The 24318-nt window shown below is 49.9% G+C and overlaps 1 long non-coding RNA gene across 4 annotated transcripts in view; it reads left to right on the top strand.

Moving 5' to 3' along the window:
- Positions 1–3768: 3768 nt before the first annotated feature.
- LOC140426704 (uncharacterized) overlaps positions 3769–24318 on the top strand; it is a 56555-nt gene continuing 36005 nt past the window's right edge. The window contains exons 1-3 of one of the 4 annotated variants that reach the window (XR_011948276.1): positions 3769–4403; positions 14405–14544; positions 19839–22255. This is a non-coding gene — a long non-coding RNA (uncharacterized lncRNA). Of the gene's footprint in view, positions 4404–14404; positions 14669–19838; positions 22256–24318 lie in introns of those variants that run through there. The other 3 variants (XR_011948277.1, XR_011948274.1, XR_011948275.1) reach the window with 3 other exon arrangements.

Consider the following 24318-nt stretch of genomic DNA (forward strand, 5'->3'; position numbering starts at 1 on the left):
CTCTGTTGATTATTCTTTTTGTCTACTATGTACGTACTGTGTAGGTTCCCTTGGCCGCAGAAAAATACATTTCACTGCACTTCGGTACATGTGACAATAAATCAAATCAAATCTTTGCTGTTGACGGAATTTTTCTGTGTGCAAATCGACTGCCATGTTTCTGACATCAAATGGTTGGCTACACTTCAGAAGGACTGCACAGGATGCCAAGCACATTGAGGTATCCTGAAACAGTGAAAGACACCACATGAAAATATATATAATAATAATATTTATTGCCTCAAGTAGGTTTACATTAACACTGCAATGAAGTTACTGTAAAAATCCCCTAGTCAACACATTCCAGAGCCTGTTTGGGTACACAGACGGAGAATTCAGAATGTCCAAATTACCTAACAAGCACGTCTTTCAGGAATTGTGGGAGGCAACCAGAGCACCCGGAGGAAACCCACACAGATACAGGGAGACCATGCAGACTTTGCACAGACAGTGACCCAAGCCGGGAATCAAACCTGGAACCCTGGAGCCGTGAAGCAACAAGCTACCCACTGTGTTACCATACTGCCCACAGAATCACAGAAAGGGGACATCTGGTCCAGCATGTCTGTGCCAGCCGAGCCACCCAGCTTCATCCACTTTCCAGCATTTGGTCCAAACTCTGCAGGTTGCGGCACTTGAGGTGTACATGTAGACATCTTTTATATGAGGTGAAGGTTTCTGCCTCTACTACCCTTTAAGGCAGTGAGTTCCAGGCCTTTGCAACCCTCTAGGTGAAAAAAACTTTCCTCACCTCCCTTCTAACCTTTCCAGCATTCACTTTAAGCATATGCCTCAAGTCACTGACTTCTTTGCTAAAGTAATTAGTCCCTTCCCATCTGCTCTATCCAGGCTCCTCACATGTTGTGCATCTCAATCAAATCTCCCCTCAGTCGCCTCTGTTCCAAGGAGAACAACCCCAACCTATCCATTCTCCCCTCATTCTGTGATTCCCCACTCCTGGCAACATCCTCTATACCCTCTCTAATCCAATTAACATTTCTACAATGAGGTGATCAGAACTGTACACAATGCTCAAATTATGGCCTAACTAATGTTTTATTTAGTTCTGGCATAATCTACCTGCCCTTATATTCTTGGCTGATAAATGAAATTATTCTATATGTTTCTCAAACATATTATCGACCTACCCTGCAACCTTCAGGGATCTGTGGGCATTCACCTCAAGGTCTCTCACTTCCTCTACACCTCTCACTGTCCTCCTGATTATTGTGTAATCCTTTGCCTTGTTCGACCTTCCCAAGTGCATCACCTCTCACTTCTCCGGGTTGAATTCCAGTTGCCACTTTTCTGCCACCTGACCAGTCCATTGATACCTTCCTGCAGTCTACAGCAGTCCTCCTTGCTATCAACCACATGACCAATTTTTGGCATCTGCAAACTTCTTGATCATTGCCCCTACATTTACATCCAAATCATTAACATGCACAGCAAAAAAGAAGGGGACCCCACAGGGAACAGCCTTCCAGTCACAAAAATACCCATCAATAATTATCTATAGTTTCCCAGCATTGAGACAATTTTGTATCCAACTTGCTACATTCCCCAGAATTCCTTGTTTTAAATTTATTTTTGACCAGTCTATCATGTGTAACCTTGTTAAAAGCCTTGCTAAAATCCACATAAGCCACATCAACTACGCTACCCTCATCAATCCTCCTTGTTCCTTCCTCAAACATTTTGATTAAATTAGTTGAAGATGACCTTCCCTGAAGAGATCCATGCGCACTGTCCTTGATTAATCCATGTCTTTCTAAGCAACAGTATATCCTGTCCCTCAGAAGTGATTCCAATAATTTGCCCGCAACCGAGATCAGGCTGGCTGGCCTGTAATTATTTGGTCATCTTCTCACTGCCTTTTTAAACAAAGGTACAATGTTAGCAGACCTCCAATGCTCCAGCACCTCACCTGTATCCAATGAGGATTGGAAAATGATGGTCAGACTCTCTTTTATTTCCTCCCTGGCTTCTTTTAACAGCCTGAGGTACATTTCATCTGGCTCTGGTGACGTGTTCACTTTTAAGGATGCTGATCATCACATATTTATCACATCCAATATTTCACATTCCTCTTTAACGAGAATCTGTACATTTCCCTCCTTTTTTGTGAAGACAAATGCATAGGGCGGGATTCTCTGTTCACAAACTAAGTGTGGACGTCGGGACTGAATTAGTGGACTTCCACAACAACTAAATTGGTACCTGTCCCGGACCAATTCATGATGTGTTAATGAGCTAGCATCGATCGATTCCAATGAAAAACAGTGTCCGATTCATCCGACTGACACTCGAGAGGCTGACAAGCTGCAACTGCATATAAGCACTCCACTCACCACACACCACACTCATCCCAACCACAAGATAGAACATACAGTGCAGAAGGAGGCCATTCGGCCAATCGAGTCTGCACCGACCCACTTAAGCCCTCAATTCCACCCTATCCCCGTAACCCAATAACCCCTCCTAACCTTTTTGCACACTAAGGGCAATTTATCATGGCCAATCCACCTAACCTGCACGTCTTTGGACTGTGGGAGGAAACCGGAGCACCCGGAGGAAACCCACGCAGACACGGAGAGAACGTGCAGATTCCGCACAGACAGTGACCCAGCGGGGAATCGAACCTGGGACCCTGGTGCTGTGAAGCCACAGTGCTAGCCATGTGTGCTACCGTGCTACCCGTAAGATGGCAGCAAGGAGAGCAGCATCCAGTTTGCAGACTCAGAGCTCAAGACTCTGCTGGGCGCCATGGAGGAGAGGCGGACCCCTGTTCACCAGGATGGGAAGGAGGCTGCCACCGTACACTGAGCCTGGGGCCCATTGGCAGAGGCCGTGAGCGTCATGGGCTCCACCGCCAGGACCAGACTGGAGTGCCGAATGGAGCTTCACGACCTCCTCAGAGCGGCCAGAGTGAATAACCGGCACCTTGCCCCTGGTACCAACCCACATACCCGTAACATTCCCCCCACCCGGAGGGCGACTAAACCCACCCAAGGATGGCACGGTGGCACAAAGGTTAGTTCTGCTGCCTCACAGCTCCAGGGTCCCAGGTTCAATTCCAGCCTTGGGTGATTGTGTGGAGTTTGCACTTTCTCCCCGTGTCTGCGTGGGTTTCCTCCAGGTGCTCTGGTTTCCTCCTGGATTGTCCATGAACAATTGCCCCTTTGTGTCTAAAAGGTTAGGTGGGGTTACTGGGTTATGGAGATGGGGTGTAGGTATGGCTTTGGTAGGGTGCTCTTTCCAAGTGAAGGTGCAGACTCGATGGGCCTAATGGCCTCCTTCTGCACTGTAGGGATTCTATAAGAACCCCACCCTGAACACATGCCAGTGCCCATCCGGCCGCCATGGCCGGGTGCCCTGGTCGCAAAGGCCACTAGCTGCCCACCTCCTGTGTTACACATGTCTGACTGCCTAACATTGTGCGCTTTCTGTCTCCCGCCCCCGGAGAGAGGAGAGTCGTCGAGGCAGAGATCCGCATTGGGCAAGCAAGTGAGTTGCGGTGTCAATGTGAAATGCGTGCCACGATCCCCTCACCACTCTCTCACCATCCCCACACCAACCCCTCTCCTCCGCTCACCTCCCTCTCACCACCACACTACCCAAATACCACCCCCATACCACCCCATCTCCCACACCACCTACCACCCCAACCTGCGATTCAATTATGCGTCATGTTTTGTGTCTTGCAGGATCACGTGGCGACGAGCGTTCCCCGCCCGGACCCCAACCCCAAGCGGATTTCAGCGAAGTGTTGGCTATGGACAGTGATGCGAGTCCCCTAACGCCAGCCCACCAGTCCGGGACAACATCAACTTCCTGTCCCATTGTCTCCAACACCCTCCACCATCCCAGAGACAGTGACCTCGGTTGGGCATTATAGTGAAGAGGCTCCTGGGCACTACCTGGTGGGCACCACACACATGCAGTGGTAGATCAGGTCAAGGTAGGAACCCCGAGGGGACGGACAGTCGGAGGGTGACCCGACCACGAGGGACTAACTGCTGTGCAGACAGGTCTAGCGCGTTTGGAAAGGGCGGTCACATCAATGTTGGAGATGCAGTCACAGAGCCGGGGACGACAGGAGGGGCTGTCAGGAACCATCTATAGCGCCTGTAGGTGCAGTTGGAGGAGTTACGGAATCACAGAAAAATACAGTGTGGAAAATGCCCTTCAGCCCATCGAGTCTGCACCACCGCATGAAGACACCTGACCTGCCTACCTAATCCCATTTGCCAGCACTTTATCCCATAACTTTGAATGTTCTGACGTGCCAAGGTACTTCTTAAAGGATGTGGGGCCTCTACCACCCTCCCAGGCAGTGCACTCCAGACCATCACCAACTCCAGGTAAAGAAGCTTTTCCTCAAATCCCGCCTGAACCTCCCATCCCTGACCTTGAATATGTGTATCCTCGTAAAAAGCAGGATTCTTGGAAGTGTGGAGGAACAGAGGGATCTTGGGGTCCATGTACATAGATCCCTCAAAGTTGCCACACAGGTTGATAGGGTGGTTAAGAAGGCGCATGGTGTGTTGGCTTTCATTAACAGGGGGATTGAGTTTAAGAACAGCTTTATAAAACCCTGGGTAGACCACACTTGGAATATTGTGTCCAATTCTGGTCGCCTCATTATAGGAAGCATGTGGATGCTTTGGAGAGGGTACAGAGGAGATTTACCAGGATGCTGCCTGGACTGGAGGGCATGTCTTATGATGAAAGGTTCAGGGAGCTAGGGCTTTTCTCACTGGAATGAAGAAGGAAGAGAGGTGACTTGATAGAGTGTGTACAAGGTGATGAGAGGCATGGATAGAGTGGATAACCAGAGACTTTCCCCCAGGACGGAAATGGCTGTCACAAAGGGGCATAATTTTAAGGTGATTGGAGGAAGGTGTAGGGGAGATGTCAGAGGTCGGTTCTTTACACAGAGAGTGGTGTGTGTGTAATGCACTGCCAGCAGAGGTGGTGGAGTCAGAGTCATTAGGGACATTTAAGCGACTCTTGGACAGGCACATGGACAGCAGTAAATTGAAGGGGTGTAGGTTAGGTTGATCTTAGATTAGGATAAATGGTCAGCACAACATTGTGGGCCGAAGGGCCTGTACTGTGCTGTACTGTTCTATATTCCATATAACCGATCCTTCAACTAAGGGAAACAGCTGTTCTCTATCAACCCCGTCCATGCCCCTCATAACCTTGTACACCTTGATCAGGTCACCCCTGTCTTCTCTGCTCCAGCGAAAGCAACCCAAGCCTATCCAATTTCTCTTTATAACTAAAATGCTCCATCCCAGGCAACATCCTGGTGAAACACCTCTGCACCCCCTCCAGTGCAATCACATCCTTCCCATAATCTGGCAACCAGAATTGAACACAGTACTCCAGCTGTGGCCTCACCAAAGTTCTATATAACTCAAACAGGACGTCCTTACTTTTGTAATCTATGCCTCGATTGATAAAGGCAAGTGTCCCATATGCATTTTTCACCACCCTATTAACCTGACCTGCTGCCTTCAGAGATCTATGGACAAACATGCCAAGGTCTCCTTGTTCCTCAGGACTTTCCAGTGTGGGAATTGAACATTTCCTTGTCAAATTCCTCCTTCGCCGGCAGGAGCAGGAGGCTGTCCTGACCATGCGGCCACCCAGTCAACACCGGATGGGTGGTGTCCACGGTGGAGGCCTTGAGGGGGGGAAGGCATCGGCCATGGGTCAGGAATCCAAGGCTTGGGGCACTCTGTGCAGGTGGTGGCTGAGGCACAGGACTGAGCTGCTCTGTCACAGGCAGCTACAAGCCAGGGCCATCGGGACATTGCAGTGGCACTTCAGAGCTTGGCCCAGTCACAACAGGTTATGGCTGCGGGCGTCAACGGCATTGCCCAGGCATTGGCTGACCTGAGCCAGTCCCAGAGGGAGGTGGCACAGTCACTGAATGATGTGGCCCAATCGCAGAGGGAGGTGGCCCAGTCCCTGTGCTCCATGGCTGTGAGCATGGAGATGCTGTTCGAGATGAGAACGGGCCTCCAGGACTGGCAGCGCCTTCACCCCTGCGGGTTTAGGCCTGTAAGGCCAAAAAGGTGGACACCACTTAAGTTGCCATGGGATGGCACACAGGATTACGTTAGGGGCTAGGGCACAAACCGTTATAGAGATGTTCACCTGTTATGTTCAAAATAAACACCTGTGCATAAAAGTTCCAAATTGCCTTGGTGCTCTGGCATTGGGGGGGGGGGGTGTGATGGGCAGACATTGGAGGTGACCACGGACCGGGGCCCCGAGGTCAGACACCGTACATCACCCTGGTACCCTGCCTCTCCTCTTCCCTCTCAACACCAACCTCCCCTCCCTGCACCCTATCCCCACATCTGCCACCCCAAAGGTTTGGTGGGACCTTGTGATGGAATGGCTAGCTCATGTGCAGGGATCACCCAGGTGGACAAGGGTGGTGGGATGGAGAGTGGTGGCTGGGGTGCGGGTGTGGGAGCACCCATACAGCTGGTGTCACTCTGCAGAACCAGGAGCCAAGGTGGGTTGTCAGTGGGGTGCGCAGCAAGATGGCTGCCTTTCTGTCTGCGGCAATGGTGGCCCGTGTCTGAACACCGCCCCAGTTTTGTGAGGGGTCACCCCGGCATTGCGGACTGTCCCCCCATCACCCCTCCCCAGCCCTGGCAAGGCCCCCCCACCTCCCCGGCCAGTGTCCAGCCCGGCAGCCCACGGTTGCGCCTCTCGATGTCCTACCTCCTCTCTCTCCCTCATCAGCCACTGCGCCTGTATCTCGATTTTTAAAAGTACAAGTGAACCTCGCCATTGGGAATTCCCCCAGTGGAGGTCATGAATCGTGGAGGCCCCGGAGAGTACCGAGTCAGGCCCGCTAATGTTATGCCAACGGCGTTTACTGTACGTGCAGAGTGGAACGCAGTGACACCGCTGTCGAGGCCCCGGAGAATTGTGATTTTCCGTGAACCCGGCGCCCACCATGATTTTGGTGTCAAAACCGATTCTTCGCTCAATCGCATTTCCCGCTTCCAACGACGGCCAATGGAGAATCCGCCCAGGATTGGCTAAGGAGCATTTTTAAAAAATTTTTGTTGTTTTTCCTTGTACTCTTATCAATTTTTTGAATACTTGAATTAAAATTTAAACCCGGGTATCACAAAATCAGAATTGGTATATTTATGCGGTTTCATGGCCTCATTTGTGTCAGTAACTTCTCAAAACCCTGTAACTATAACTCGTCAAATAGAAACCATTAAATCTTCATAAGTCAACAGAAATATATGGATTATTGTTTGCTTCTTCATAACTGGTTGAGTTTGAGCACGTTAGATGATTATTGAAACAATTCCGGTGATGGTTCGATTGGCCCCTTTAATGAGAAACATTTTTTTGTCGGAAAAGTTTTTTTTTGGCACTCCAGGCATTTATTTATTTTCCCTTTTCACTTATTTGGAAAGTTGAACAAACAGGAAGAGTTGATTAAGAGGACGTCGTGTGTGATAATCTTGCTGTACTTTGGATAAACACATTGCATGGGGCTCGAACGTGCGTTGCTGCAGCTGTTATCAGGGCCTCTTCAGACGCTCCTGAATGTTGGTATGGCCAGTTTAAAACTTCAAGCTGAAACGTTGGAAGCGTCAGTGGCTGTCAACATGTGCAAACGTACACAGCCTTGTTTTTGTAATAGATACATTCAGTGCTCAACTGGGTTTTAGTTTTCAGCTGTTTACAGTACATATTATTTACAGGCCGGTCCTTCCAGCAGGTCAGTACCTAGAGCCATATAATAGAACCAAAGAATTCCTACAGTGCAGAAGGAGGCCATTTGGCCCATCGAGTCTGCACCGACCCTCTGAAAGAGCACCGCCCTATCCCCGTAACCCTACCTAACCTGCACATCCCTGGACACTAAGGGGCAATTTAGCGTGAAAATACACCTAACCTGCACATCTTTGGACTGTGGGAGAAAAGTGGAGCACCCGGAGGAAACCCACGCACACACGGGGAGAAAATGTAAACTCCACACAGTCACCCGAGGCCAGAAATGAACCCGCGTCCCTGGCGCTGTGAGGCTGCATTGCTAACCACTGTGCCACCATGCCGCCTCAGCACAAACATCCTCTCACTATTCTTCATATAAAAACCGTGAACATGCCCTTCGAATATTTCATAGACGTACCCAGCTACTCTTTAAATGCATCTACGCAATTTGCCTCAAGCCCCACGCCCTGAGGTAACAAGGTCTACATTCTCACCTTTCTCTGAATTGTTGTCACTCTTTCAGGGGAAGTGGGCTATCACTGGGACAAAAAACACAGAATTGATTCCATATGTACCAAGTATAATGTTTGATAATGCGCGCGAGATACAGGTCGCAGGGAAGGAACATTTTTGTGCATGTTACTTTGTAAGGAGCCAACATGTTGGTTTAAAACCTCTTTGATTTTGGACTGGGCATCCAATGCCACAAATCTCGTTCGTTCACTGAAGCTAGTCCATTGAGTGCCTCCGATTGATACTTGTAAACGTAGCTCAGCATTCTTTGCGAGGGAGAAGTGCCTCTCCCATTGGCAGCACTTTAAGCAGTTATTCCCTCGCCAAATGTTTGTTACAGTAATAACTCTTCAAACTAGGTGAAAGGTTCCAAAACAGGCAGCCTGTCCTTTTCATTCCTCCCCCCCCCACACACAAACACTGCTGAAAACAGGACAGAAATTGGGAATGTTGATTCAGCTGAATCTGTCAATGGGGCGGGGAGGGTGGGGGGGGGGGTGTATAATGAATAATTTCGTAAGGCAAGCCTTGTGCTCTAGTCACAGTTTCCCACGGGCACACTCTGTTCTTGTTTGTTCAAAACTAGTTGATCCTCTGTGGGATATTGCGTAGGAAATGAGCTGCAAAACAGGGCTCTGTAATGTCACTAGTGTCAGTGTGATAGCAGGAAAGAGGGCCTAACACTGATGGCTGCTCTGTTTCCCACCACTTCTGACATGACCCACGCGGATAATCATACTCGGAAGGGTGATAAGTGGGCATGGGCCATGTGAGCAGGAAGCAGAGCGGAGCGGGCAGGTTGAGTCATTGCTCAGCAACCTGTGCTAACTGGGCACCTGAGCCTTCCCTTATTGTCACAGTTCCTGTTACTGTTCTGGGTGCGGTTTACCGGCCACGTCGGAACCGGGTGCGAAAATGAGCGGGCCTGTTTGTGAGCGGGAGAGGCTGAAATCGGGAGCCCCACTAGGTGCCGATTGGTTTCCGAACTAACCGGCCCACTCTCATTGGCGAGATCAGGATCCTGGCATGGTGAGAAACCAATAATCTCCAAGTAAGACTGATCCCCATCGCATTAACGGGAAGGACCCCCTATCGATCGGCCACCCGTGATCTAACCGCCTCCCCAGCGAGCGGTCACACGGGCGCTGATTAGTACACCTATATAAAAACATGATGCTGGCGAAGTAGCTGCTGTGGGGATCCAAGGAGCCATCTTGGAAACCGGACAGTCAGCTAGGGAGCACTGGTGGCGGGCACCTGGATGCCCAGCATGCAACACCCCCCAGATAGTGTATATACATAACGGGGACAGCTCCAGCTGCTGCCTGTCCATCCCACCGAACACACCCAGGACAGAGTCCTGTTCGTGGTAATATGGTGCAGGTCACTTTAACTCCCACAGCCTCTGGCTGCACAGCTAAAGGCTATCACTAATGAGGAATTAGCAATTCTAACGAAGCGAGTACCTCACAGGTCCCAAGTGGATCCCCGTGGGTACACGTGCCATGTTGTTACTGCCTTGCATCCCAATCCAACTGGGAGGCCTTGACACTTTGCGTGAACTTCGGAGGCATCAATACCTCAGAGGCTGCAGCCATAATTCCAAAACCCAGGAGCTGGGCCACAGCACTGGGGACACCCCTGCGATAGAGGGTGGGTTTGTAAACTGGGGAGGGAACCAGCGCCCGGTCCACGTAACGTTCCCAATGGGTGTCTGGCGTCTGGGATCTGGGGTCCGGTGCCCAGGGGACCATGCTACAGCCAGGGGTGCATGTGAAGGGTGGGTTGGATGGCATCCTGAGGGCTGGCAGGGGATGTGAGGGTGGAGGTGGCCTGGGGGATCCAAGGGTTTCAGGGTAGAAGCCATAGCTGTTGGCAGCCGCTCACCTTCTCCAATTCCTTACGGATATCACAGTCTAGATGATAATGTGAACTCTGCGGAAGCTGCCCCCGTGATGCTGCCGGCAGGCCAGGCTGCCAGACACTGGAGAAGGTGGCAGCAGCAGCATCGTTGACAGAGGTTCCAGGTGGTGGCGCATGTGCAGGGACCTGCCTGATACCCTGTGGATGCAGCCACCCATCAGGCCAGGGATGGACCCAGAGGTGGAGGCTGGCGACGGCACAAGGTGGACAGGCATCGCTGGTCTTTCGAACAGGTGACGGACAGCATGTTCCACGGGAGACTCCACCTTAACAAGGAGACAGTGCGGCACCTGTGCCATATCCCTGCAGACTTGGCACCACATGGAAGAGGAGTATACCTGCCCCCAGTGGCCATCAAGGTCACCACATCCCTGAACTTCTACACCTCTGGATCATTCAAGGGCTCGAGAGGGGGCTTGCGTGGCATCTCCCAACCTACAGCCCACAAGTGCATCCGTGAAGCCAAGGATGTCCTGTTTGCCCGGGCAGCTGGCAATATAAACTTTGACCTGGGTCAAGCACACCAAGATACCCGGGCAGTAGGATTCTCTGGCTTCGCCGGGATGCCCCAGGTGGCACGCATGTCGCCTTGCGTGCACCAGGCGGTCCGGGAGCGCCCCTCATTAACAGTAGGGGGTTCCACTCCCTGAACATCCAGCTTGTGTGCAACCACCACATGAAGATCATGCACGTGTGCACGTTTCCCAGGGGGTGTGAATGACATCTGTACCCTAGGGCAATCGGAGACCCCTGGCGTCTTTGAGGGAATAAGGGTACCCACTCAGGACCTGGCTGGTGATGCCAGTACGGAGGCCGATGACCGATGCGGAGACCTGATATAACGAGGCCCATGAGCGGTACATTTGACTACTCAAAATGCAGTTCTGCTGCCTTTACCTCTCTGGTGGTGCACTGCAGTCCACCCCCTGGAGGGCCGCCTCCTTGTGGTGGTCTGCTGTGCCCTGCACAACCGGGCGGGGCGATGTGCTTCAGGTGGAGGAGGAGGAACATGCGACCACCCCTGAAGAAGAGCCGGACCAGGAAAGGCTGGATGACGAGTCCAGGAAGGACCAACGGGGCCAGCAGGAGGCTGAAGGGCAAGTGGCAGCAGTAAGGGTCCGGTATGCCTGGAGGACCAGGGAGGCCCACGTCCTTGTCCGTTTCACATAGGACGTGGCTTCATCCATCATCTCTCCCCCTCTCCTCTTCCAACCCACCATGGTGTCGATGCCCTCAGTGATGCTTCTTGGAGAGAGGGCCATGCTTTGTAGTGCCTCGCCAATGTCCAATGTCCACCTGCATCTGGGACATGGTCCTCAGTGACCGGGACACGCTCAGGAGTGTCACAGTAATGCGCAACTGAGACTGGGGCGTGCTCCGCAATGCCTCTATAATGCCCACCTGATACTTGGACATGATCCGCAGCACCTCAGAATGGTCCACCTGCGTCTGGGACACGTCCCCCAGTGACTTGGACATGCTGTCGAGGTGCTCAGCCATGGTTGTCACTGACTGAGCTATGCCTTGGACACACCACCCATGTTTCTGATGTTGTGCTCCAGGCTCTCCATTGCGGTCATCAGCCTAGCAGTGTTGACCTCGGTGCCATGCACTGCATGTGCTATCTCCTGCGCCTATAGCCTCTGGAACTCCTCCAATCGCCTATGGACCTGCTGGAGTGTCCCCCTCTGAATCTCTCGACCACATCAGCTCTGGTCCACTACGTTCGCCCACCGAGGTGTGTGTCTCTGAGCTGGTGGAGGGTGGGGATGACAGCCATGACGGTGACATCCTCGGAGCTCTCCTCCGAGTTGTTCTCTTGAGAAGCAGAGGTGGGGTGAGGCCACCCCGGATTTGCCGGTGCCACTGGGTTGTGATCCTGTGGGAAAATGGACATGTGGTCAGTGGGTGGGAAGGATCATCATTCTGGCATGAACAACTCACATGTGACAGGTCGTCTGAGTGCGGCGCAGACTAATCTCGATGCCGGTGACCGCTCTGTCCTTGGCCACCCCCACGACCACCAGGGCCCATTTCATATAGGGGGTGAGGACCCTAAGATCAGGCAGCCTGCCTCCCGTCTGAGCCCCCCTCCCGTCTGAGCCCCCCTCCCATCTGAGCCCCCTCCCGTTTGAGCCCCCTCCCATCTGCACCCTCTCCCGTTTGAACCCTCTCCCGTCTGAGCCCCCTCCCGTTTGAGCCCCCTCCCATCTGAGCCTCTCCCGTTTGAACCATCTCCCATCTGAACCCTCTCCCGTTTGAACCCTCTCCCGTCTGAGCCCTCTCCCGTCTGAGCCCCCTCCCGTCTGAGCCCCCTCCCGTTTGAGCCCCCTCCCATCTGAGCCTCTCCCGTTTGAACCATCTCCCATCTGAACCCTCTCCCGTTTGAACCCTCTCCCGTCTGAGCCCTCTCCCGTCTGAGCCCTCTCCCGTCTGAGCCCTCTCCCATCTGAGCCCTCTCCCATCTGAACCCTCTCCCGTCTGAGCCCTCTCCCATCTGAGCCCTCTCCCATCTGAACCCTCTCCCATCTGAACCCTCTCCCGTCTGAGCCCTCTCCCATCTGAACCCTCTCCCGTTTGAACCCTCTCCCATCTAAGCCCTCTCCCGTCTGAGCCACCTCCCGTTTGAACCCTCTCCCATCTGAGCCCTCTCCCGTCTGAGCCCTCTCCCAACTGAGCGCTCTCCCATCTGAGCCCCCTCCCATTTGAACCTTCTCCGGTCTGAACCCCCTCCCGTCGGAGCCCTCTCCGGTTTGAGCCCTCTCCCGCCTGGGCCCCCTCCTATTTGAACCTTCTCCGGTCTGAGCCCCCTCCCGTCTGAGCCTCTCCCGTCTGAGCCCTCTCCCGTTTGAACCCTCTCCCATCTGAACCCTCTCCCGTCTGAGCCCTCTCCCGTTTGAACCCTCTCCCATCTGAACCCTCTCCCATCTGAGCCCTCTCCCGTCTGAGCCCTCTCCCATCTGAGCCCTCTCCCGTCTGAGCCCTCTCCCGTCTGAGCCCTCTCCCATCTGAGCCCTCTCCCATCTGAACCCTCTCCCGTCTGAGCCCTCTCCCATCTGAACCCTCTCCCGTCTGAGCCCTCTCCCGTTTGAACCCTCTCCCATCTGAACCCTCTCCCATCTGAGCCCTCTCCCGTCTGAGCCCTCTCCCATCTGAGCCCTCTCCCGTCTGAGCCCTCTCCCGTCTGAGCCCTCTCCCATCTGAGCCCTCTCCCATCTGAACCCTCTCCCATCTGAGCCCTCTCCCATCTGAACCCTCTCCCGTCTGAGCCCTCTCCCGTTTGAACCCTCTCCCATCTGAGCTCTCTCCCGTCTGAGCCCTCTCCCATCTGAGCCCTCTCCCATCTGAACCCTCTCCCATCTGAGCCCTCTCCCATCTGAACCCTCTCCCGTCTGAGCCCTCTCCCGTTTGAACCCTCTCCCATCTGAGCTTTCTCCCGTCTGAGCCCTCTCCCATCTGAGCCCTCTCCTGTCTGAGCCCCCTCCCGTTTGAACCCTCTCCCATCTGAGCCCTCTCCCGTCTGAGCCCTCTCCCATCTGAGCCCTCTCCCGTCTGAGCCCCCTCCTGTCTGAACCCTCTCCCGCCTGAGCCCTCTCCCGCCTGAGCCCTCTCCCATCTGAGTCCTCTCCCGTCTGAGCCCCCTCACATTTGAACCTTCTCTGGTCTGAGCCCCCTCCCGTCTGAGCCTCTCCCGTCTGAGCCCTCTCCGGTCTGAGCCCTCTCTCGTCTGAGCCCTCTCCCGTCTGAACCCTCTCCCGCTCATCAGCACAATTCGAACAAATTTGGTTAGCCCTCTGTCTTAAAACACATCCAGCTGAACAATAGTCCAGATTGTTTTTGTTGACTTATGCTGTTTGGTGCCTTTTTTTTTACATTCCAGCAGATACCAATGAGAATGGCAGAAAATCTGGCTGAAGTATCTGTGGGCGTTTGGCCCCTTTAAGGGGCGAGTCCTCATGGTCCAGGTGACTTGCTTGGGGCCTGTCATGTGAGAATGTGAGAACCCTGACCAATGAGGGATCAGCATGTGTCTGGGGAGCGGGTTTCTGGTCAGGATGAAGGCAGGTGCCAGAGTGTTAACATCTATATTCGAGACTCTGTGCCTGTACTTAAGTTATTTTCGTTGGTTGCCATTAAACACTTTGTTCTTCATTACTAGCGTCTACTTTGTATTGCCTCACATGACCACATTGGCGACGAGTACAAACCAAATCAATCACAAGCCATTGTCGTTGAATGGGGAACAAAGGCCTCCAAGACGAACACAGAGTCAGAAAGCAACGACGATACCAGAGAACAGTGAGTGACCATGATTGGGAAGTTAGACCCATTCTGTCAGAGGTTCGAAGACTGGAGCCAGTATATTGAATGACTCCGTTTCTTCGTCACGGTTAATAAAATACCTGGGGGGAGGATAAACATACAGGAAGTCAAATGCCACTTATTAATACAGCTAACACTCAGTGATTTACAGATTTATTCGCAAAGTCCTTGGGAGAGAAGCTTTCAGAAGTCAGTCTGAGAAACACACACCTTGTTTCCTTAGAACCCGTAGCAGAACCTTCAAAATGAAACTAATGTTATGGGCCAGGGTTTAGAGAACCCCAAAGTGTATCATGGAGTTCACCTGACCCACAACTTTTAATAGATTGTGGTGTGGGGAGCACACGGCCCACTCTACAGGAGTGGTGCAGCAGACATCTAACAGTATTTTTTAAAGCAAAACAATGTTTATTCTATGAACTCAAGTTAACCTTTTTAAAAACATACACTGAACATCTTAGCAACCATCAATTCAAATACAACCCCCAAGAATACAACACTAAGTAATCCTTAAACTTTCCTTTTAACATCCATGAGACATTAAAAAAAACTTTTAACAGAAGCACATCAGGTTTAAATTCACCACTGAGAACAGTTATCACTCTGAATTCACCAAATGATCAAGAGATAGTCTTTACATGGCAGAGATAACAACATTACACCTTCTGTGGCTGACTGCAGCTCCAACACTGAAACGAAACCAAAGAAAACAGACACACCCAAGCTTTTCTCAAAGTGAAACTAAGAACATAAGAACATAAGAACTAGGAACAGGAGTAGGCCATCTGGCCCCTCGAGCCTGCTCCGCCATTTAATGAGATCATGGCTGATCTTTGTGGACTCAGCTCCACTCTCCGGCCTGTACACCATATCCCCGAATCCCTTTATTCTTTAGAAAGGCATCTATCTTTTCTTAAAAACATTTAAAGAAGGAGCCTCAACTGCTTCACTGGGCAAAGAATTCCAGAGATTCACAACACTTTGGGTGAAGAAGTTCCTCCTACATTCTGTCCTAAATCTACCTCCCCTTCTTTTGAGGCTATGCCCCCTAGTTCTGCTTTCCCCGACCAGTGGAAACAACCTGCCCGCATCTATCCTATCTATTCCCTTCATAATTTTATATGTCTCAATAAGATCCGCATCCTTCTAAACTCCAATGAGTACAGTCCCAGTCTACTCAACCTCTCGTCATAATCTAATCCCCTCAACTCTGGGATCAACCTAGTAAATCTCCTCTGCACTCCCTCCAGTGCCAATATGTCCTTTCTCAGGTAAGGAGACCAAAACTGAACACAATACTCCAGATGCGGCCTCACCAACACCCTATACAATTGCAGCATAACCTCACTAGTCTTGAACTCCATCCCTCTAAGCAATGAAAGACAAAACTCGATTAGCCTTCTTAATCACCTGTTGCACCTGCACACCAACCTTTTGCGACTCGTGCACCAGCACACCCAGGTCCCTCTGCACAGCAGCATGTTTTAACATCTTACCGTTTAAATAATAATCCATTCTGCTGTTATTCCTCCCAAAATGGATAGCCTCACACTTGGCAACATTGAATTCCATCTGCCAGACCCTAGCCCATTCACCTAACCTATCCAAATCCTTCTGCAGACTTCCGGTATCCTCTGCACTTTTTGCTTTACCACTCATCTTAGTGTCGTCTGCAAACTTTGACACATTGCACTTGGTCCCCAACTCCAAATCGTCTATGTAAATTGTGAACAACTGCGGGCCCAACACTGATCCTTGAGGGACCCCACTAGTTACAGGTTGCCAACCAGAGAAACACCCATTTATCCCCACTCTCTGCTTTCTGTTAGTTAACCAATCCTCTACCCATGCTATCACTTTACCCTCAATGCCATGCATCTTTAGCTTATGCAGCAACCTTTTGTGTGGCACCTTGTCAAAAGAGCAGAGCCAGAGCTCAGCTCCACCCACACTCTGACATCACTGCAGTAACTTTAGCAGACTAACATGTCTTAAAGTGACATTCTCATGACACTAAAAACAGATCTAGCACCTTCCATGAGTGACATCACAGCCTGCCGAACTGTTAACCCTTCATCACAGGTTTAGCAGACACATAATCTGGATTCCTTAACTCAAGTTATATTAATAACATTACTACAACAGACACATAATACACGATATATATAACATTTTCCTACATTCAGCAGAGTGACTGCGTAATGTCCCCTAAAACTGATTAGTGACTGTCACAATATGTGGATATTATAAAGCACATTAAGGGTTATTGTAATGTTACTACTCTAGCCACTAGATAGTGCAATAGAGCAACCACATAAATATCACATGTCTCCTTGACTTTTGGGAGATAGTTGGAGAGAGTGGAAGAGAGCAAAACAGAGTAGTAGGGCAGCACGGCAGCACAGTGATTAGCACTACTGCTTCACAGCGCCAGGGACCCGGGTTCGATGCCCGGCTTGGGCCATTGCCTGTGCAGAGTCTGCACGTTCTCCCCATATCTGCGTGGGTTTCCTCCGGGTGCTCCAGTTTCCTCCCACAAGTCTTGAAAGACTTGCTGTTAGGTAATTTGGACATTCTGAATTCTCCCTCCGTGTACCCGAACAGGTGCCGGAATGTGGCGACTAGGGCTTTTCACAGTAACTTCATTGCAGTGTTAATGTAACCCTACATGTGACAATAAAGATTATTAATTAATTAATTAGTTGTGCGATAGTTGAACTAATAGTGCAGTTAATACTGTAGATGTGTCGTGTAATCTTTACCGAACTAATTCCTTCGTAAAATGTTCGAACCTAACTCAGTGCAGTGTAATAAATTAGCTTTGTTAATTAAATACAGCTTGCTATTCTTTGTTACCACTACAACCTTCACCATCCTGAAAGAACTAAAGACAAAGAACACAACAGTGACAGAGAAATGACCATTAAAACTGAATAGTGACAGAGTAATGACCCCTAAAACCAATTAATGACAGAGTACTGCCACTTAAAAGCGGGTAGTGACAGAGTAATAACACTTAAAACTGATTAGTGACAGAGTAATGACCCTTAAAACCGATTAGTGACAGAGTAATAACACTTAAAACTGATTAGTGACAGAGTAACGACCCTTAAAACCGATTAGTGACAGAGTAATAACACTTAAAACTGATTAGTGACAGAGTAAAGGCACTTAAAACCGATTAGTGACAGAATAATGACACTTAAAACTGATTAGTGACAGTGTAATGAACCTTAAAACCGATTAGTGACAGAGTAATGTCCCCTAATACTAATTAGTGACAGAGTAATGTCCCCTAAAACCGATTAGTGACAGTGTAATGACCCCTAAAACCTATTAGTGACAGAGTAATGGCCCTTAAAACTGATTAGTGACAGAGTAATGGCACTTAAAACTGATTAGTGACAGAGTAATGGTACTTAAAACCGATTAGTGACAGAGTAATGACCCTTAAAACTGATTAGTGACAGAATAATGACACTTAAAACTGATTAGTGACAGAGTAATGAACCTTAAAACTGATTAGTGACAGAGTAATGGCACTTAAAACTGATTAGTGACAGAGTAATGACACTTAAAACTGATTAGTGACAGAGTAATGGTACTTAAAACCGATTAGTGACAGAGTAATGACCCTTAAAACTGATTAGTGACAGAATAATGACACTTAAAACTGATTAGTGACAGAGTAATGAACCTTAAAACCGATTAGTGACAGAGAAATGTCCCCAATACTAATTAGTGACAGAGTAATGTCCCCTAAAACCGATTAGTGACAGAGTAATAACCCTTAAAACTTATTAGTGACAGAGTAATGACTCCTAAATCCAATTAGTGACAGGGTAATGACCCCTAAAACCTATTAGTGACAGAGTAATGACCCTTAAAACTGATTAGTGACAGAGTAATTACACAAAACTGATTAGTGACTGAGTAATGAACCTTAAAATCGATTAGTGACAGAGTAATGACTCTTAAAACCGATTAGTGACAGAATGATGACCCTTAAAACTGATTAGTAACAGAGCAATGACCCTTAATACTAATTAGTGACAGAGTAATGTCCACTAAAACTGATTGGTGACAGAGTAATGACCCTTAAAACCAATTGATGACAGAGTAATGACCCTTAAAACCTACTAGTGACAGAGTAATGACCCTTAAAACCAATTGGTGACAGAGTAATGACCCTTAAAACTGACTAGTGGCAGAGTAATGACTCTTAAAACTGACTAGTGACAGTAACATCCCCCAACACTGGTTACTGACAGAGTAATGTCCCCTAAAACCGATTACTGACAGAGTACTGTTCCCTAAAATCGATTACTAACAGAGTAACGGCCCTAAAATCGATTATTGACAGAGTAATGTCCCCTAACACCGATTACTGACAGAGTAATGTCCCCTAACACTGATTACTGACAGAGTAATGTCCCCTAACACCAATTACTGACAGAGCAAAGCGCCCTAAAACCAATTATTAACAGAGTAATGTCCCTTAAAACCAATTACAGGCAGAGTAATGTCCACTTAAATCGATTATTGACAGGGTAATGTCCACTAAAATCGATTATTGACAGGGTAATGTCCACTAAAATCGATTATTGACAGGGTAATGTCCCCTAACACCGATTATTGACAGGGTAATGTCCCCTAACACTGATTACTGACAGAGTAATGCCCCCTAAAATCGATTACTGACAGAGTATTGTAAAATAAATTCGATTAGTGACCCAGTAATGACCCCTAAATCTGATTAGTGACAGAGGAATGACCCCTAAAACCCCGATTAGTGACAGGATATTATTGTCTCAGTCCGACAAGTGACAGAGCATTATTCCCAGAATCGATTAGTGACAGAGTAATGTCTCAAAACTGACTGGTGATATATTAGTGTCTCTCAAAACTGATTAGTGACAATGATGGCTGATGAAACTAATTGCTAATGGAGTCATTCTCCCTTTAAAAAAAATTGGTAAGGGAACTAAACCCTCATCTTATTAATGGGTGTGATTCCTGTCCCCAATTTACCCATCACAAAGAGTGTAAGATTTCTTAAAGCCCTGTAGTGATTATGTAATCCCCCCAAGTGAATAGTAAATAACCTTATGTTGAAACACTTCAGTGTGGATGTAAAAATCTGATCCCCAACCCACTGGTGAAACTGCAGACAGTCAGCACTGATAACACATGTAAGTAAGATCAAATTTGGAGAATGAAATAAAGTGAATTTGGTCCTATTATGAAAACCATCTTTACCTTGTTAACAGCGGAAGTCAGGAATGTCAACTCCAGGCAGACCTCAGGACGTTTGTCCATTTGCAGACTGGATGTAGGCTGAACAAGCGAAGTTTGGCAATTTGGACGCAGTGCACTTGTGCAAAAAGACAACATAACATAGAAACCAAGATTAGATGACCAGGAACATTGCAACATTGAAGAGTAGTGTTCCAGGCAGGAGACAGGGAGAGGTTCCAAATGAGAGGGGACAGAAAGATACCCCAGTTCAGGTAAAAAGAGAGGAGCAGAGAGAAAAGGCACCAAATAGGAAAAGGACTGCAGGAACCAGACATTAAGTGAAAACGGCTCAAGGGAAGCCCTGAAGATCAACTAAAGCAGTTGAACTTTGGTGACCCCATGCAACGGGTATTTGGGGTAAAGGTACCTCTTTGAAGCTGTCTCCGACCTGGCACGACGGAAGTGTGGAAATTGAGTGTAAACTCAGGAATCCAGGGAAATTTAATCTCAGGAGATGAGATTGAGACATTGTGAGGTTGGCCGTTGTTGACACTGCCTGAGTTGGAACTGCTTTTGAAGAGCATTCCCAGGCGAGATCTTCAAACGTGAAGACTGGAATCCATCATGACAGAGATGGAGCTTCAGTGACATTGGTTGAGTCATAGCATTTACAGATACCTGTTGAGAAATCCGTGGACTCTGTCTTGGTCGCGTCTCTCATTTATTCTGTAGTGTGGTGTGCTCGACTACAGCTGCCTGTTAATTCATCTGTACCTCATATTAACCCTGAATTTTAGAGTATAAGCTGGATATTGTAAATTGTCTTATCTTTCTGACCTTTCTTTTAAAAAGTGAAAGCACCCAGATCATTTTTTTTCCAATTAAGGGGCATTTTTGCATGGCCGATCTACTTATCCTGCACATCTTTGGGTTGTGGGGGTAAGACCCAGGTAGATACGGGGAGAATGTGCAAACTCCACACGGACAGTGACCCAGGGCCGGGATCGAACTGGGGTCCTCGGCTTCATGAGTCAGTAGTGCTAACCACTGTGTCACCATGCCGCCCATTTATGATGTTTTGCAGTAAAGTTTATTTTTGTTTGTTCATAACCCATAGAATCTTGTGGCTTTCTTTTCTGAGCAGGTGGCTTGAATCTTAAACTTTGTCGGCCTTAAACAAGACATTATTGGTGCGTAACCAGATCTGACCACAAACGTGAGGAATCCGGCCAAGCTGCCGGAGATCAGAAAACTAAAGTACACGCCATCTGTGAATGGCTACAGCCTGAGATTATATAGTTGTGACTTTTCCAGCTGCAATGGAAATATTGAAGTTTTGATTTGAGTAAAAATGTACATCCAGGAGGCGGAGGTGCTCGCTCATAGGGTTCACATTTCCCCCAAATTTCATCTCTTGCATTTTCCTGAGAATAATGTGATAAACCTTTAGCTCAACGATGGACCCTGATGGTGTGTTGTTAATGGTGTAAATTCAGTAATGGGCGGAGTTCACACTCGCTTGATGTACACCTCTTTGATAATCTTTGGGCAGAGTTTTATGTTCCCCTGGAGACAGGCTTGTAGCAGGGGGTAACCGTAAAACTTCTGAAACGGCCTTCCTACAGGGTTCCCCACCCCAACCCACTGGAACGCCTCTGCAACTGGGTAGGCGAGGCCTAGGCCAGATACGTATTGACCGCTTAAAAGCCTTTGCCTGCCATCCCTCAATTTTCAGGCAGGCAGGAGGAGTTCAGTGGCAGGAGGAGCCCGAAAATGAAAGCAAATTACTGCGGATGCTGGAGCCTGAAACAAAAACAGAAAACACTGGACAATCTCAGCAGGTCTGACAGCATCTGTGGAGAGGGGAGGGAGCTAACGTTTCGAGCCTGGATGACTCTTTGTCAAAACTGGAAAGAATAGGATCAGATTTATCCTATAGTAATCTCTTACCTTTGTTCTGCCATTCACACATTTTAATCTCTTTATGTGCCACTATCAGTACCTTCTCAGCCTTAATCACCTCCATTTACATTCCTTTTGTCTTCTGTCCTCGACATCTTATCGCTGGCCCCCTATCCAGCCCCACCACTCCACCCCCCACCCCCACAACAGTACAAATCTGACCCTATTTCTAGTTCTCTCCAGCTTTGACAAAGAGCCATCCAGACTTGAAGCGTTAGCTCCCTTCTGCCAATGAAGGCTTGTCATGTGAAACAGCTGCGGGGCAGGCAGTATCCAAGCAAATGTGTTCTCCATGGACACAAGAAGGTGTGGCAGTACCAGGTATTGTGGTACCTAAGAGGCTGATGAACATTGGTTAGACCCAGGAGTTTACCATTGGCTGTTGTTACGTAGCTCCGCCCTGACAGGCGGAGTATAAGAACCGGTGCCATCCCAGCAGACTTCACTTTCTGTACCGAAGCTGCTGGGGAACAAATTCTAGTTGATTAAAGCCTTCAGTTATGAAATCACTTTGTCTTGAGTGTAATTGATCGCGCATCAATTTAATCTACTAGACTTAAGCTGGGACTTAGAGAGGCACGGGCCCTGGCAGGGTCCATGGACGTTGCCTACAAAAACGCGCAGTCCTATGCGCCCGACCACGCAGCGGCCTCCTGGGCTGCGTGGCACCCCGCAGCAGCAACCCCACAGACCTTCCCCCTGACCCCGCAGGCCTGCGCTACAAGACGGCCCGCTAACGCCGCTGGTCCCGGTTTTTCTACTGCGGGCAGGCAAATCATCTCCCGCCCGCGCTGCCCGGCCCGCACCGCCGCCTGCAAAGGGTGCGGCAAGAAGTGCCACTTTATGGGGGTCTGCCAGGCCCGCGCCGTGGCCGCGGTCTCCAGCGACTCCGGACCGCCGCGGTAACCCCCCATTCAGGCCCCGACAGGCTAGCGCTTACCACCACCCCCTATCCTAGGGCCACGGGCGACCCACGGGCGCGGCCATCTTGCCCCCCGGACACCACGCTGAACGGGTGGGCGCTGCCATTTTGTCCATCGCCGCCGCCATCTTGTTCATCCCCGGACACCATGTGCGACCCATGGGTGACGCCATCTTGGATGGGCCCCAGGCCCCCAGCATGGCTGACTACACGCTGCCCGATCAGAACTCGCAACTGCTCCATCTGGCCTCGGTGACACTGGACCAAAGTCGACTCTGGACACTCACAACAGCTACAACGACGGTCTTCATCAACGGCCACGAGACGTCTTGCCTGATTGACTCTGGGAGCACGGAAAGCTTTGTTCACCCCGACACGGTAAGGCGCTGTTCACTTGTAACCCACCCTGTAATCCATAGGATCTCCCTGGCCTCCGGGTCACACTCGGTGGAGATAAAGGGGTTCTGCCTAGCGAACCTCACTGTCCAAGGCAGGAAATTCGACAATTTCCACCTGTATGTCCTGCCGCACCTCTGCGCGGCTACCCTCCTGGGGCTGGACTTCCAATGCCATTTGCAAAGCTTGACCTTTAAATTCGGCGGCCCTATACCTCCCCTTATTATCTGCGGCCTCGCGACCCTTAAGGTCGACCCGCCTTCCCTGTTTGCGAACCTCACCCCGGATTGCAAACCCGTCACCACCAGGAGCAGGTGGTACAGTGCTCAGGACCGGACCTTCATCAGGTCAGAGGTCCAAAGGCTGCTGGGGGAAAGGGTCATCGAAGCGAGCAACAGTCCCTGGAGAGCTCAAGTAGTGGTGGTAAAGACCAGGGAGAAGCATAGGATGGTCATTGACTACAGACAGACCATCATCTGGTTTACGCAGCTGGACGCGTACCCTCTCCCCCGTATAGCCGACCTGGTAAACAGGATCGCACAATCCAAGGTTTTCTCCACGGTGGATCTCAAGTCCGCCGACCACCAGCTACCCCTCCGTAATAGGGACCGCAAGTACACTGCCTTCGAAGCAGATGGGCGGCTGTATCAATTTCTAAGAGTTCCCTTTGGTGTCACTAATGGGGTTTCGGTCTTCCAGCGAGAGATGGACCGAATGGTTGACCGGTACGGCTTACGCGCAACGTTCCCGTATCTGGATAACGTCACCATCTGCGGCCATGACCAGCAGGACCACGACACCAACCTCCGCACATTTCCCCAGACCGCGAAAATCCTTAACCTGACATACAATGAGGATAAATGCATGTTTAGCACCGACCGTCTAGCCATTCTCGGCTATGTAGTGCGAAATGGAGTTATAGGCCCCGACCCTGAGCGCATGCGCCCCCTTATGGAGTTCCCCCTCCCTCACTGCCCCAAGGCCCTGAAGTGCTGCCTCGGGTTTTTCAGCTATTACGCACAGTGGGTCCCCAACTACGCAGACACAGCCCGACCCCTAATCTAGCCCACAACCTTCCCCCTGTCGACGGAGGCCCGCCAGGCCTTCAGCCGCATCAAAGCAGACATTGCAAAGGCCACGATGCGCGTCATCGACGAGTCCCTCCCCTTCCAGGTCGAGAGCGATGAGTCTGACGTAGCTCTGGCGGCCACCCTCAACCAAGCGGGCAGGCC

Source organism: Scyliorhinus torazame, chromosome 7 (assembly GCF_047496885.1).
Source record: "Scyliorhinus torazame isolate Kashiwa2021f chromosome 7, sScyTor2.1, whole genome shotgun sequence".
NCBI classification, from domain to species: Eukaryota; Metazoa; Chordata; class Chondrichthyes; order Carcharhiniformes; family Scyliorhinidae; genus Scyliorhinus; species Scyliorhinus torazame.